Genomic DNA, 16,023 nt, shown 5'->3' with positions numbered 1-16,023 from the left:
CGTGGGCCGGGCTGGGCCGCCCGCGCGAGGAGGCGTCGGGGACGAGGGGAGCGGGGGCTGATGCCACCCGAGCTGGTGGCGGCTTTGAAGTCACCTCTTCCCACACCAAAAACACACGAGAAGGGTGTGTGGCGGGGAGGGGGGGGGGCCGCTGGGGAGGGGGTTTAAAATTCAGGCTGGAATAAAGCAAAAAGAGAAGAGAAAAAAGAAAAACAGATGACAACTGTTACTAATTTCAACATCGGGGCTGCAGACAGAATTCCCTGAAAGCCCGGCTTTTTGGCCGGGGAGGCAGCTTTATGGGAAGGTAATAGGAAGCAGATGGGCTCTGCTCGGGGCCAAGAGGAAGGTTCAAGGTGCCTCCTAGTGCAGAGAAGAGGAATTTAACTGCTTTTAAAGATGCAGGGCCCAGCGGCTTCCAGGTTTCTCATCCAACTTTTGCAAATTATGAGCTCAGGTGTCCTTTTCCCTTTTTTTGAAAGAGAAATAAATACAAACAGCAGATTTCTGCTTCCAGCTTTCCCCGGTGGGAGGAAATACTTGCAGTGCACCCCCCAGCCCCCGTTCCTTCCACCGACATCTTCCCAACGGGCAGTGCCTGTGAGCAGCGAGAGCTGCACCCCGCGGCTGCACCGCTTCACCCCAACAGCATTTCTGGGCTGTGCTATTAGCAACGACGTTAACGAATGAATGAAAACCACTGGCCATCACAGTTAGTTCTTCTTTCTCCTGTAAAACAGGGTACCACCCCTTCCTAGCCATGATTGAGATGCCATCTCCCACCAGCCGCTTCAGCCCCAGCTTCCTCCTGACCCTGTCAAGGGGCTGAGCAGCACTTCAGACCCCACAGTCGTGCCCAGCCCCTTCAAACACAGCATAGAGATTTCTGCTCCTCCATCCACCCCAACTTGAAATTGTCCTACCAATTCAAAAGTTATCATCACAGGGAAGAGCTGCAAACACATGCTTTGCTCCACAGGTCTCTATTTTCTTTGGAAACCAAGCTAAATAAGGTGGGGACCGCAGGGTGCCGGGATGTGTGGCTCGAGGGCCATGCCAGTGCCATGGAGAGGCACTCGGCAGCAGCATCACCAGATTTCGGAGGCTTGCCCACCACCCTCATGGACCCTTTGCTCTGCACAGCAGGCTCTTACCTACCTCCTGCAATCACAGCTGCCCATTGCAGCCACACAGCAAACCTCGCAGCGAGTGCCTGCAGCTCATGGAGCCCGATCCTAAAGTCACCCTGTTTTCTGAGAAAACAGCCCCCTTCTCACCTGCTGTCGCTGCTTCATGGAGGCCCACAAGTTTTTGGCTCCAAACCCTTGGCTGAAGTTTACTTCCCAAATACTGCCGCAAGGCAGAATAACTCCTCTGCGCGGTCTGCAGGGACTGCCCTGGTTTCAGCCCATGCTGCTCCACTCAGGGGACACTCAGAAAACCACCATGTGCCTGTCCCTGCCTGAGCCACAGCGCTGAGTCCTGTCAGGGTCAAAGCAAGGTGACACCCAGACCACCACCCATCTCCACTTCCCTGCGGACGAGCACACGAGGGGCGGGGGGCGCTCACAAACAGCATGAGGGCTGAGGAAATAATTTAATTGGGTACTGGAATGTTTTAAAAGCAAAATAAGCAAAATTCTCTGGTGAGTTCTGCCAGGCAGGGGCTGAAGACAGCCCTACCCGGGTCTCTAGAGGCAACTCAACGGCACCTTTATGTCGCCAGCCTCGCAGAGAGCTGCACGTGCCCCCGGCCACCTCCAGAGCACTGAGGTCTCCAGCACACGTACAAAGGCAGCTCGCAGAACACCACCCCCAGTGACCCCAGGCCAGCCTTTTTGGCATAAGAAAACACAGAGTCAGATGGCTCCAGCCAGACATAAAAAAACCAAACACCAAACCCGGAGTTTCAAGGAAAATGAGTTGTTTTCTCGCACTTTCAACCAAGCCCATCAAATATCAGCTTCCCTGGAGCTGATCCGCGTGCCTGATTTAGCAGGCTTCTTGGTCCAGGTCGGAGGAGCAGGCAATGTCAGCCAGTCACTGCTGTAGTGAGAAATCAGAGCTCAGCCCTTACAGCCGGGCACAGATGGGGCCTGTTTGCAGTTCATGGCCGAAGGGGACATCTCCTTCCTCTCCCACCGCTTCACACAGCCGCTCCCTGTACCGCCAGCTCTCCCATCTCCACCAGTGCCTTCGGCCTCTCCTTGCCATCTGCAGCGTGAGGAGGGGAAAGGAAGGGCAGCAGGGGACAAGGAAAGCCACTGACAACTGCCTCCTTTCCTTGAAACGTCTCCCGAATCACTTCTCACCACCTCGACTCTGCACACCCCAGGGCATGGCAACAGGCCGGTCCCTCCCTCCAGGTGCTGGGTTGCCAATGCTGCTGTGTGCTTGCCACTGGCCAGGGGGCTGCTGGCCTGCTGCGCTCCCCGGGGGCAGCCGGTGTTTCATGCGGCTGCAGCCACCACCCCAGCTCCCGGCAGGTTCCTGCAGGTTTCTGAGGACAGAGTAAAGAGCGCGGCTGCCCCCGGCCATGCTGCACCTCCTGCGGCAGGGCCTGAGAGGCCGGGCGGGTGGCGAGCACGTGGGTGGATGCAAAACTTCCCGAGACCTCCCTGGCTTTCAGCAAGAGACCGTCCTGATATTCCCGACAAAATATTTGGCTGGACTGCTAAGTTGAAAACATGCTGAGTTGCAGATGGCAGAAGTCTTTTTGCAGTCATCCTGCCAGCATGACAGCACTTCCACTGGGAAGTAATTTCTCAGTTCCAGAGTAGCATCATGGGTTAAAAACAGAAAAACCAGCATTAACTAATCAGCAGCTCACTGCTAGGAGCTTGCCTGCAGAATGTGAAAAATGGGTTAAAGCCACAGGTCTGCAGAACTGAAAACAAGAGCTTGAACCTTAGTCTGCTTTGCTGCTCCAAGCCTGGCCTCTCGGGGGGCACGGCAAGCAAAGAATTAGAAACACGTAGTTATCACTGTTCACCAGAAAACAGCAGCCTCCAGCCACGGGATGGTTCCTGCCTACACTGCTCTACAGCAACCCTTTAGGATCCCCTCGCCACCTCTTCAGCTGCTCCTGTTATCAAGCCCGCGCTGAGTAAGGACAAGGCTCTTGCCTTTCCCTTTCTCGCTGGCACTCTGCAGCCCACCTCGCTTGCAAAGGCTGTTTCACCTCACCCCGAGAGCGGTTCTTTGCAGACACTCATCCCACCGACAGCACGGTCAAATTTAGAGTTTGCTTGGAGGAGAGATGCTGCTTTCTCACTGTTAAATCCAACCCCGTCCAAGGGTGCTCACCAGCAACGTGGGAGATCCAGACTGATGCTGCCAGTCCAAACCTGAGAGACAAGGGGCCTGAGCCCAGGTCTCTGCCCCCTGCCAGCACCCTGGTACCAGCCCGGGTGAGCAGGGGAATACCCTCGCTGCCTTCGGACCTCTTACAGGCTCGCTGCTGCACTCCACGCCGGGCCCTGCTGTGCTCTAGCCGGGCACACCCTCCATCCCTTTGTACAAGCAAAGCTTCGCAGGGGTTTGGGCTCGCTCCAGTACTGTGTGGGAGTATTTTTTTTTTAAAAACACGAGAATTGTTTTACAGTCGAGTCTATTCAGTGCAATCTTAGTGAGGAAAGGACTGAATTACCCCCTTGCTCCTCTCCAAAATCCAGCGGGATCTTTAATTTCACCAGCAAAGGGGCAAAAGAAACCCAGGACAAAGCAAGGCCATACGAGTGGAGAGCTGGGAGCACCGACCTCTCTCTGACACTGACTGCTTTGCTTTCTGGAAATACTATCTCTCTGTTACATAAGGATCTGGCCCTATCTGGAAAGCTGGGGTCATTGCATTTCTCCAAGTGTGGTAAAATGCTCGGAGGTCCTCAACAGGAAAGCATGAGAGAAGTGCCAGCTCGCATCATCATCAGGGAGGGGTGTTCAGCACGGGGCAGTGCGAGCCCCAGGGCTGAGCCCAAATCTAACTGCTAGACCAGTCCACTTCAGCCAGAGCTAAGGTGGCTACTGAGCAACCCAATGCTCCCAGCCTTGGACTTCTTTTGCTTTAAGGAGATGACTCCACCAAGCAGGTCCACTTTCAGACGGGACTTATGCAATAGTTTGGAGTCGCTCCATGTGACCCAGACTTGCTGGCCCCCTGCCACCACTCTCCTTGCTGGCTTCAGCCATGCACAAAACAGCAGAATTAAAAAGACGACCGAGTTGTCATTAAAAGAAAGTGCATCTCACCTACCATGCATTGCCCCCGCCAACTGCACATGTGCACCATGCATGTAAGTACACACATGTCATCCACACACGTGCAGACCCCGACTGCAGCTGTTTGTGTGTGACTGCATGTGGATACACACTACCTGTACGAGGATACACACTACTATGAGGATACACACTGCCTGTACGAGGATACACACTACTATGGGGATACACACTACCTGTACAAAGATACACACTGCCTGTACGAGGATACACACTACTATGGGGATACACACTACCTTTGGGCATGTCTGTATTCAGTACCCACACCCCCCTCCGCATGCCATCACGCACTGCCGATACCTCTGGACACGCCATGCAAGAATAATGGTTTTATATGTGACATCTCTACGTCCGCGTGACTGTCTTCTGCCTTCAATAAAACCACCCCTTCTCTCTGCAGGGTTCAGTGCAGCCAGAAGACAATCCGGATCCCCTGAGCCTCCGCACAAGCAGCTCCCTCCCTGTGCTCCAGCTGCTCCCCTGCACCAACCTGGAGCAACGCTGCTCTGCCGTGCTGGGGATGCCAGGAAACTGCTCCAGGCTCTCGGGAAGGCCAGGAGCACTCACACCTCTGAGCAGGCCAGGAAGCAGACGCAGAGGCTGCCACTGCAACAGCCCAGTGCAGCCATCTGCACCCCGGCAGAGCTGGCCCCCCCAGCAGCGCTTCAGCAGCCTTTGTGCTCACACAACACAGCAACACAAGGCACGGAGCCCTGGAGCTGCAGAAAGACAAACACCCTCCTGTGCCAACACTGAGCTCCGCTCACCTGCATAACCGCCACCGGCTCTCTCCAGGAGGGATTCGGCCTGAGAAAGGGATGTGCTGCTTGTCCCAGTTCAGGCAGTTTTATACAGTTATACCTTACAAAGACCTGTCACAGCTCACACGCCAAGCACAGCACCCTAAATTTCTCTCCTTTGTCAAGCCGGGCTGAGGGCAGGGCCACACCCCACGTGTCTGTAGTGTGGTACTTGCACTGGGACCCTCCGACAAGGATGTCTCTGGTCATGAGGCTGGCAGTGCCACTACAGCCCCCCACTGCCTGCCACACCACAGGCATCCACGGTACAGCACGGTGTCATATGGTGAAGCTGAAGAGACAAGAGAGTCCCACTGAGCTTCCCGAGAAGAGCATCTGAGGTGACTCCTGTCCTGTGAGAAGCACCTCGGGCCCTGCAGTGAGCACAGAGATCAGCAGCTCCTGCCACCACCACCACGGCACAGCAGTGTCTAACGCTGCCCCCCGCAACAGCACAGCCTTGGGCAGGGAAAAGGATCCCCAGCATTGCCTGTTTCCAGCACCCATTGCTGATTTGGTCCTGCCAGAATGGATCAAAGAATAACCGAGGTTGGAAGGGACTTGCGGGGATCTCTGGTCCCGCACCACTCTCAGAACGGGGTTAACTTTGACATTAGATGAGGTTTGGATCACAAAACTCGAGTTGTCTCACATAAAGAGGTGGCTGGGAGGAAGCAGTGAGCTGGGGAGCGGGACCCTAAAGCAGCAGAGTCAGTTTGGCCCACGCTGTCCTTCCAGGAAACCAGAAACTGTCCTCTCAGAGAGGCGGCTGCATCACGGTGACACAGAGAGAGGGCGAAGAGCCCTGGCTGGCCAGAGAGGTGGCTCATCCTGATCTGCTCTACCTGCCTCGCTGCCTGCTTGGCTCTGTGCTTCCAGCACCCCGGGACCGAGACTCCCCCTCTGCAGCCGTGCAGGCAGCACCCAGCTCCCCCGAGCACCGAGAGCACAATGACACAGACCCACGGCCTGGCTTCTGCCGCTGTGCCCGGAGCCTCCCCGCCTTTCAGAGGCTCCCTGCAAGCAGGTGAGTGCTACCAGCTTCGTTTCACAGCAGGGCAAACCAAGGCAAGGGGAGAAGTGATTTGGTGACACCCAAGCAGGCAGTCTGTTCAAGAGCACAGGGCCCCCCGCATGCGATCACCCGGGGGCCCCCTTCATGCAAGGCAGCATGACCATGACCGTGAGCACCCACAGACCCCAGGACACGCCACCACAGAGGAGCGTGCCAGGGGAGCTCTGCAGCAGGATGAAGCCTTGCAGACCACATTGGGCTATGGACTCCCTCCAGCCCTTACAGATCTGGAAGATCTGCGGATCGTTTCCAGACTCCGGCTCCCTTAAGCGAGCTCTGTGAGATCTGCTGTGCGGAGAGTTTATGGGCCCTTTTTCCCTCCCTGTAGGTTCTCTGTTCAGGGAAACATATGGCCCAGATGGTTTGGATTTGATGGGGTATGGCAGGGTGCAACAGAAAATATGCCGACTCACAAGCATGTGTGGCTTCCTAACAAGGAAGCTGCAGCCCAAAGGCCACTGACCACATTTCTCTGTGCCCGGCTGTGGAGGAGCTGCCTTCGTTCGTGGCCAGGGAATGAAGAGCCGCTAACCCAGATAAGACCAAACTCATCTTTTGCACTGTGGTTTTGAACGAAGCCACTTCGGGGTGAAGCCTTCGTCCTGTTGAAGTCAGTGGGACAACTCCCACAGCAGGAGGCCAGGTTTTCACCCGCGAGTTCAGCTCAACTGGAGCCAACATTTATGAATGTTTGAGTTCAGAAGGATTTGCAGAACTGCACAGGAACAGATTCGTCTTAACTAATTTTCCCATTAAAAATTAAGCTATGATGGAAGAGTAGGAAATACAATAGCAATAACAGTGAGTTGGGATAATAAACAGAAGTGTAAAGAGGCTGAATAGTCAGACATGGCACAGCCCAAGCATTCTCTGGGGCTACTCTTCTGAGAACACAGAAGGTAAGAGAGTAGCAGCAATGGAGCAGCCGGATGGAGACCCCGCACTTAAGACGTGCCACTGACATGGCTCTGCTGAAGCCAGAAGGAGCGAAAATATTCTGGCAGTTTCTCAGTGAAGAATCTCCCAAGTCTTGAATTGTTTGCAGACTTAACTGGAGGCACTCACAGTAACCAAGATGGGAAAATTTGCTTTGATGGTGTCCCTTTAAAACCTCTTTCAGTGCTGAAAAATGAGTCTGTATCCAGGCTGGTGGTTTTCCATGTTTCTCACTCCTCTATCTGCATGAGATCTGACCTGGTTACAGATTCCCAGGAAATATTTCTAACTACTCGCCCCGCAAACATTTCCTATGGTGCTAGGGTCAAGTGAAGATCTTTTTGACTTGCATTATCTTCAGCACATCTGAGCTGACATCATCCAAATCACTAGTGAATCGTTTCTAAAAACTTGACAAATTTGGTCCAAATTCTGTTTGTTTTAAGTTCATTTGTGTTAGCTTGAGATCTAGGCAGGACAGGACGTGACAAACACATCCTGCGGTGTTTCTGGCTTAGAATTAACTAATTGCTGGAAACTTGGCAAGAAAAGTGGTTTTTGGAGTTGGGGGTTTCAGATAAGCTTTAGATAAATGCTTGAACAGAATCATCCCTTGGGTGGGCCTGATGCAACCTGCTTCTCTGGGCAGCTGAGCCCACGCTGTCTCTGGACCAGGGCTTCATGTAGTGATAAGCACACTTACTCCTCCCTGTAACAGTCTCCGGGTGGCCTTGAGCCATCAGTGATAAAAGAGCCTCTCGTGTTACAGGTTTGCATGTTGGTACTTAAAAGGCCTCTCGCATGAGTAGCAGACACTGTTCATGTTGAGTAGGCAATACCTTCCCTCAAGGCTACACTTCAGCCCATCCACTGCTCGCTCAGTTGAGGCTTATCAGGGTCTTCCTCTGCCAAATGAAACAGTTCAGCCCCCAAGTCTTATCAGGGAAAAGGATGATTTACAGGAGATGACAGGACCTTTCCCATTCCACCCAACACCAGCTGCTCGGGGAATGCAACTGAAGATGCACCAACGAGCGCTGGAGGTTTCAGGGATCTAAGGAGGAGAAGGAAAGGAGAGGGTGCTGCCGTGGGGCGAAGCAGGAACAACGGGAAGCCAAGGATGGAGCAACCGGCGCACTCGGCACGTTCCATATATGGAGAAACTTCATGACACTGGAACAACCTCCCAAGAATTGATGGAGGCATTTCAGACTAGTCCGGGCAAGGCTGTGGTGAGCAGAGCAGAGGGAACACCCCTGCGCCGGCTGGGGAATTACCTGGGCACCCGAGAAAGCATTTCCCCTTCTACATCCACAGCACAGGGGAGACCAGAAATGAACAATAACTTCAAAAATCTTCCTGCTATCAGCCGTCAAGCACTAGATCTCGCGCTGTCACCACGTGAGCTCTGCTAATAAGAATATTAATGAACAGAATAAGAAACAGACCTCTGGTGTGGCTGAGCTATCTCCAGCCAGTATGGATATTTGGCATGGACTGAAACAGGAAAACAACCCCCCCCCCTGAGGTTTACATCCCTGCGTATGCCTGAGCAGCAAAGTCCCCGAAAACGAGCCTCTGTGTGAGATTTTAAATTTTGCCGCACAGCCGCAGCTGGCACCGAAGCTGGGTACCTGCCCTGGAGTGTGGCTCTGACCAGCGCAGCTCCACGCTTCCCTCTTGGTTGATTCTTCCCCTCTGGAAGATATTTGCCAAGGTTATTTTATAAACTCCTTTCTATTTATAGCACAGCTCCTTCAGCTCTAATGAGATAATCTTCTGGCATTTCACCATCACTAATATTTACTTTGATGTTTAAAATAACATGTTCTGAGGGATTGATCTTTTTAAAAATACCTTTAAAACATAATCAAAGCAAAGAAATATATATGACTAGTGCAACGGGGCCAAATGCCTGGTGATGCACACAAAGTTAATGACATTGCAACTTTTTCAGGGCAGACAGTTTATAATCCTCTGACCACATCGTACAGGAGGGAAAGAGGCATTGGCAGCTCCCGAAGATGGAGAGAGACAGCGAAAGAGGGAGAGGGAGCGCAAGATGTGTTTATTCTCAGGAATGAAGACAGCAAGGAACGTATAATTCTGCAACAGGAATTATAGCTGTTGCTTTCTGTAATTGAAAGTTTCGCCCAGGGCAGCTCTGCATCAGATAATTATATTTTAGAGCTGCAAACATGCAATCAGATGGCTTAATGCAATAAAAAGAAAGTGGAGTGGCGTGGGGACAAGGGGAGGCGAGGGAGACAGCGCGCGAGTGCAGATGCCTGACTCCTGCTGTCTGCAGACACTTTGAAACACAACCCTGCGTTTTTATGGAAACTCTGAATGTTGGAGAAGGGTGAACATGGTTTTCATTCTCATAAATGTTTTTCCAGCGTGCAATGCTCTTCGGGCTCATTCCTTCTCCAGGGAGACGGTTCTGATTTCAAAGAACATTCGCGTTCCCCTCCACCCCAGACCACCCCACTCCAACCTCAAAGAGTCTTCTCTGGAAAAATTATTTTAAAGAGTGTTTTACCTTTTCTAGTGTTTTCCCTTCTTTCTTCTTTTTCCCCTTTTAATTCCTTGAGCTTCTTTTTTTTTTTTTTCTTTTTTTTTTTTTTTTCTTTTTCCCAGCAGCAGCCAAAAACTTCTCTCTCCCCCTCAGTCCTGCGCGTGTCAGAAAGTTTCCAGGCTGAGGGTTTATGTCGCCTTCCTCAATAACCTTCTTCTGTCAGACCCAGGCAGCGCTGGAGCTAGAGGCTTTGCTAAAAAGTCTCCTTTCAGGAAGTGAGCAGTAATAAGAGAGCGGCTCGGAGGCAGCATGTATAGGGGCTGCTCAAAAAAAAAAAAAAAAAGAAAAAAAACTTTGCTCAGGAATTTTGCCAGGATTATCCAAAAAAAAAAAAAAATAAAAAAAATCCCCAAACCCATAAGGCTGTAAAAGTCCCGCCCTGACTGCTGACATCAGTACAGAAGGCAGGTCTTGCCTGCAACAGTATAAAACTAATCAGCTAAAGCCTTTCTGCAAAGGAGCAGCAGGAATCTTCCGCGGGCGCGCAGAGCCCCAGGGCGATGCAGGCAGCTCCCTGGCCGATAAAACATCCCAGTAAAAGCGATAAAGCAAAGAGGTCATGCTGACAGTGGCAGACGGCAGACAAAACAGATAAAGCAAGCCAGGATTTTGTTTGTTTTGTTGTGTTTTTTTCTTTTTTTTTTTTTTTTTTTCCCAACAGCGAACAACACTCCCATCCTTCATTTTAAGCTTAGCTTTCAAAAGGCTTTTAAAAAGCCATTGCACATCTGATGAAATGGCCTTAACAAAGGCAGCTGTGCTCTACAGTAATGTTAGGTATTGGCTTTAAATTTAAAAAAGCCCTCAAGAATTTGCTAATGTTTTAAGAAGTCCCTTTGCTCCTGAGTTACATCATTTTCGCCCTGCTGGCTCTTGTGATGCCGTAATTTCTCTTGTTCTGCTGCCACCGTGGAGTGTCTCACAGAAGACAATACATTTCTAAAGAAAAGAATAAACATTGCAAATAATAAAATACTGCTTGTTTAAAAACAAAGCCCTCTCAGGACACATAAAACAATAAGCAACAATAAAGGGCAGGAGCTCATTTCCATCTTGGAGATTAGAAAGCTGAATATGTAAGCCTTGATAAAGAGAGAATTACCTGGCAATTCTGCAAACCATAAAAAAATGGGCCCTTCCAAATTGCCATGCCCTGCCCTGCTTCTCTCTGGACACAGAGAGGGGCCCTGGGGAAGGACACGGGGAAAGGACGGCAGCACCAGGCTGAGCCCATCTCTGGGGATAGAGGGACCCCAAAAGCATCCTCAAGGAGCCTTTTAGTATAAGAGGATTTGAAAGAAGAGTAAGGGGGCGAAAAGTTGCCGGGGGATGTAAGCTAAATCTTAGACCAAGCTCCTTGACCAGGAGACCCCTCTGCCCAGGAGCAGAGTGCAAGGGGGGGGTCTGGGAGGGGGCATGGCGTGGATGCCAGGTCTGCAGGACAGCCAGCCTCTCCAGACTGCGTGTCCTGCCGTGGCCCTTCTAGGTACGGACGTTGCCAAATCCACAGGATCCAGCCCTGGAGCGGGCCTGAGCAGCCAGGGCTCTTGGCAATGGCCCTGGGTGCCACCCAGGCTGACCCAGCACTAGTCTGTAACCATCTGACCGTGAGACGGGAATGGAGAAAGAAAAGCCACAAAGGCCTGGCCAGCCCTACATCCTAATCAGATGCTGGCCATGGCATGCCTAAGAAAAGGGATTCAGAAAAAAGCAAGAAGCTGTGGTATTTTTTGCAGTATATCCTCCTACATCGTCTGCTATCAGTAAACTAAGTGCAGGACTGAACCTAATCCAGAACCTGTATCTTTGCATTTAAGAGCCATAATTAATTTTCTTCCATGAATTTGTGTAAAACCTTGTAGAAGCCCTCTGAACTCCACTCCTCAGATGGAGCTGCAGTGTGACCCCAGCTAGGAGATGCCCAGGAGGGATCTCCTGAGCCTCTCCTGGTCTTGCCTGGTAGTTAGGCTTGTCCTAACAGCCCTGAGACAAGGAGGTAAAAACATTCTTTGCTCCCAGGAAATGCCAGATGGTGGGAGTTCACAGCCCCCAGCTCTGTTCCAGTGCTGCCCCAGCCCCTGGGGCATCCCAGTGCAAGCGCAAGGGCCATTCTTCCTTACAGGCGTTCAGACTGGGAAAGCCTGGCTCTCCGTTTGAAAACTGAGTTCAAAGGGACTGCAATTGCTGGGCTGGATTTTTGGCTGGTTCCCTGGCTGGGTGGAAAGAGCAGTTTCCTTCCTCTCCAAGCCGTGCTAGCCATTGTCTGAGCCCCCAAAGCACATACATAAAAGAGCAACTAAACAAAGTATTTGGGGTTTAATTGAATGGTGCTGCTTCTGGCCAGGGAAAAACTAATTGCTCAAAGCGGTGGCCCGGTGCCATACCAGGGGCTTTGTGTCTGCTGAAGCTTGTCTCCAAACACACTCGGTGTGCAACGAAGAGGGACTGAGGTGCAGATGCCCATCTTCCCTGCTCAGCAGTGAGCAGCTGGGTGCTGCCTGTCCCTCCCTTCCCAGGGAAACTTACTTTTCCCTGATGTGCAGGGTCTCCAGTCCCTCCTGGATGGTAAATACGGTGTTAGAGACTTCTGACATATAAGGACACACAATCTGTGTGCTTGGGGCCTGCCCCCCAAAATCAGTACTGCTCTGAGGACGTGCTCGTACTTGTACCAGGCCAGCTCAAAAAGTACATCTTACTCCAGTGTCAGCCTGTCTCTGAAAGGGTGATGGAGCCACCTCAGAGCAGCACACACCTTCCCAAGCCAATGCCTCCATCACCTGCACAAGAGTCTAGAAAACAGGGAATGGCAAAGGGATTAGATACTCATGGAAAAGAGGCAGGGGGTATTGGACTCTGCTTGAGAAAGGGGTTTTGCAGGGAACCAATAGCCACTACAATTTATCTCCAACATCAAACTCTGCCAACTCATTACTTCCTCTTTCCAGGACGAGGAGGTGAGGATGCATTTCCAGGAGACACTTGAAATCCTCTCCCTCGGCCCCCCCTGCATCCTCCCTCGCTCCTGGGATGGAGCTGGGGGCCCTGCGCTCAGCACAAGCACCAGGACCCGTCCCGGAGGCTCAGCAGCCCGGTGACACTGCACCCTCCTGTGGCTACACGTGGCAGAGGCTGCACGCTTGGATCCTGCGAGGTCCAGGCTCAGCACCAGGCTGGGAGAAACCCTGCAAGGATGATGCACCCAGCCCTGGGGAAGCACAAAGAGCAACGCTTCCACGCAAACTTGGCACCGTCGCTTCTCGGTGGTGCTGGCCGATGCCCAGGTGCATCCAAGCGTGCCCAGCTGCAGCACCAGCTTGCATGACATTGAGGCCAGTGCGCGTTTTAAGGCTTGTAGGGCTGTAAACTCTGTCCTGGTTGCCATTAAAACACATAGGGAATGATGCTGAGGCCTGATGGGGTAATTTTGTGTAACCATTTTGTACATAAAATAAAAAATTCTTTCTCTTGCTATGTCTAAACTGCAGGGCCTGGGCAAAGTTCCCAGCTCTGGCTCTACATCACAGCCTGGCCCCAAGTCCATGCTGGGACTAGCTACTTGGCCACAGACTAACCCTTTTTATGGTTGTACAGTACCTAACACAACAACGCTTCATTCAGTCTTTTAGCTACTGCTGTAATAAACAAACTACTCTGCTTTGTTTGTAGCCCAAATACTGCAGGTTGAGAACCTGCAAATGAAACCAGCTATAAACAAATGTTTTTGTTTTTTCCTCTAGTGTACAGACATGCAAACTAATTGCCCAACAGTAAAACTCAGTTGAACTAATCCCAAGTGTTAGATAAAATTGGATTGGTGTCTTCCAAACTTGTAACTCCAGCTTGAAGGAGGCACAGATAGCTTTGAAAGCACAGCTGTCAAAAAGCAGTTCTCAAGATCGTTGTACATTGCCCAAACTTTGTGGGGATTTTGGCGAAGAAGGAATGTGAAGGTGAGCCTTGCTGAGGGCTCAGGACTGAGAGCTCTCTGCTCGCAGAGCTGGGTGCGTTGGGATGCTGTATTTTCACAGCTGTAAACTGCCTCAGTGATTCATCCCTTCTATCTCAAGATCTCACCTTGTCCTCGGAAAAACCTTGCGTATGGATTTCTCAGTAAACATCATGTACAGCTCCATGTCAAAATGTAAACAAAGGGCTCCTCAAGGAGGATTTGGCAATTAAATGCCATACAGTTGAGTAATGCCCAAGGATAGCTTGCATTTTGCATATCTAACCTTATTAACGCATATTTTTACTTCAATCAGTCTTCAACATCAGCAAGCTCAACCTGCCACGACCAGGGCCCGTGTCCCAACTTCTTCCACAGTACAGAGTCTTCTGCCTGCAACAGCAAGACACTTCAGGATTTCCCATCCATCTTGTTGGGGCACCAGTTTGCATTCAGCAGAAAGAAGTCACGGCGCTGTAGCCTTTTTTCACAGTCACCAAGAGCCAGCCCTGAACACTGACCCTTTACCCATCTCTTCCAAGGTAATGAGCTGTCAGGTGGCTGTGAGCTGTTTACCATGCCTGGCAATGAAACCTGGAAACTTCTCCTTTCTGGAAAGGGAGACATGCCCCTGAGGAGCAGCTGAAATTCCTGCCAAAAATAAGCACAATGGTGGGACTGGTGTTGGATGGTTCCCAGCCCAGCTGTTAGTGTTATGGCCATTTCGGCACTACAGAGAGCAAATCGGAAAGCAGGGCAGGAAAAACAGGCTAGGAGAGGCTTTTTGGGTTACTGAGGCTAGATCTTGACCATCACAAACCGCAACTCCAGAGCAGTCCAACACAGAGGGCCTTTCTCAGTAGCCTCTGGCCTGGATGTGGAAGATCCAAAGAAACTAAGCTCTGCTTTACCCCCTTGTGACTTCCAAGGGACACATCCTGGCATGGCAGAGATACTCGTGCAAAAAGGCTCAATTCTCCATGAACATGTGTTCAATGGGCAAGAGGAGAGCTTTGCTCTCCAGGCAGTGCCTTCCCCCAACACATTTGTTTAAATATCGACGGCTCTTCACCGCCTTCCTCTGATCTGTTTTCTTCCATAGAAGACTCATGCCCTGGCACTGAGGTGTCAGAGCTTTTTTCGGAGCTACACAGCTTTTATTTTCTCTTCTTTCCTTTCCTGTGCAACAAGGAAATAGGTCACATTTCAAAGAAACCAGCAAACGGAGGTTAGCGAATGCCAGACAGCTCACTGGATGGTGTGACCCGTTCCCCTCTCATCTTCCAAAATTGACACATTTCTCACTCACCGAAGCACATTTTCCCTCTCCTTTCCTTTCTTTCTTCAAAATTGCTGTAACGAAGCCTCAACAAGACATCCCGCCTATCTGCAAACCAGGTAAGATGCACTTTTTTTGCTGTCGGTATCTTGGGTAGCTGTTACACAACATGGCTGCTTTGTTCCTTGTCTCGTGCCTTTCTGCACACCCCAGTAGCACCGGGGGGTTTAGGGGCAGGTGAGCAGATCCTGTGAAACGTTGGTTCAGGCAGGCCCAGATCGTGCGATGGCTTTAGCTTTTCTACTGATTACTCCATTGGTTCAGGACAAAACCTGGTGTAAGTTAGGGGGCATCATATTCTTTCTGAAGTCGAGGAGGGGGTAGGGGATTCAGATAGGTCAGAAGACGCTGAAACGATGGCTTGTAGACCAGTTTTCTTGGCCAGCCATTCTCCTCCCTTTACCTCTGGACATGACATCAAAACTTGTCTCCTCTGGAAGTTTCTCTTTAAACTGCCTGCAAGCTTCAGTGGCAATGTGGGAAGACTTAGGATACCTGGTACCTGCTGAATAATGCTCCAAATACTTGATAAGGACTTCAGAGATTTCCTACTGACAAATATTACAGCAAGCTTACTCCGAAAGAGGCCTCTGGCAAACTAATATTTACTTCCTTTAATTTCTTTGTCATCTCATCTGCACTTTTCTGTGAGAACAGGGACAATTCCAAGTCTCAACAATTCAAGCACAGTCCATGGTGTTACGGAATAAACTAGAACAAAGGAAAGTTGAGATTAAACCTCAGAAAACATTTCCTAATGGGCAGATCTATTAGACTGTGGAATAAATGCCGCAGCGACACAAGGGAAACCCATCACATGGGCAGAACTGGAGAGGAGACTGGAGAAGGGATCAGGCAGAAGTCTCCTTTGCTGGCAGGGGGATGAACAAACAGATCTACAAGGTTATACTTTCTGATTTATTTATGAATTTTGTATTTTCAAACTTTCATCATCCTTTTTCCTCTTGAGAAGGGGCCCAAGTCCCCGGAAAGCTTGTTGATACTCCTGGGAATAGGATTTCCTAAAGAAACATGGGTGGTGCCACAGCAGCATTTAGAATCCACACATAT

General features: G+C 50.9%; 1 protein-coding gene across 2 annotated transcripts in view; it reads right to left on the bottom strand.

Annotated features, from left to right (window-relative positions):
* The window catches only part of ADAMTS10 (ADAM metallopeptidase with thrombospondin type 1 motif 10), a 58,223-nt gene extending 48,321 nt beyond the window's left edge, over positions 1-9,902 (bottom strand). For both annotated transcript variants that reach the window (XM_074928003.1, XM_074928001.1), the window contains exon 1: positions 9,629-9,902. The gene's annotated coding sequence lies outside the window, so the exon portion shown is untranslated. The remainder of the gene's footprint in view (positions 1-9,628) is intronic.
* Between the last annotated feature and the right edge of the window lie 6,121 nt (positions 9,903-16,023).

The sequence above is a fragment of the Athene noctua genome, chromosome 27 (assembly GCF_965140245.1).
Source record: "Athene noctua chromosome 27, bAthNoc1.hap1.1, whole genome shotgun sequence".
NCBI lineage: Eukaryota > Metazoa > Chordata > Aves > Strigiformes > Strigidae > Athene > Athene noctua.
Note: the sequence above shows the minus strand (reverse complement) of the source record. Positions and strands in the feature narration are given on the sequence as shown.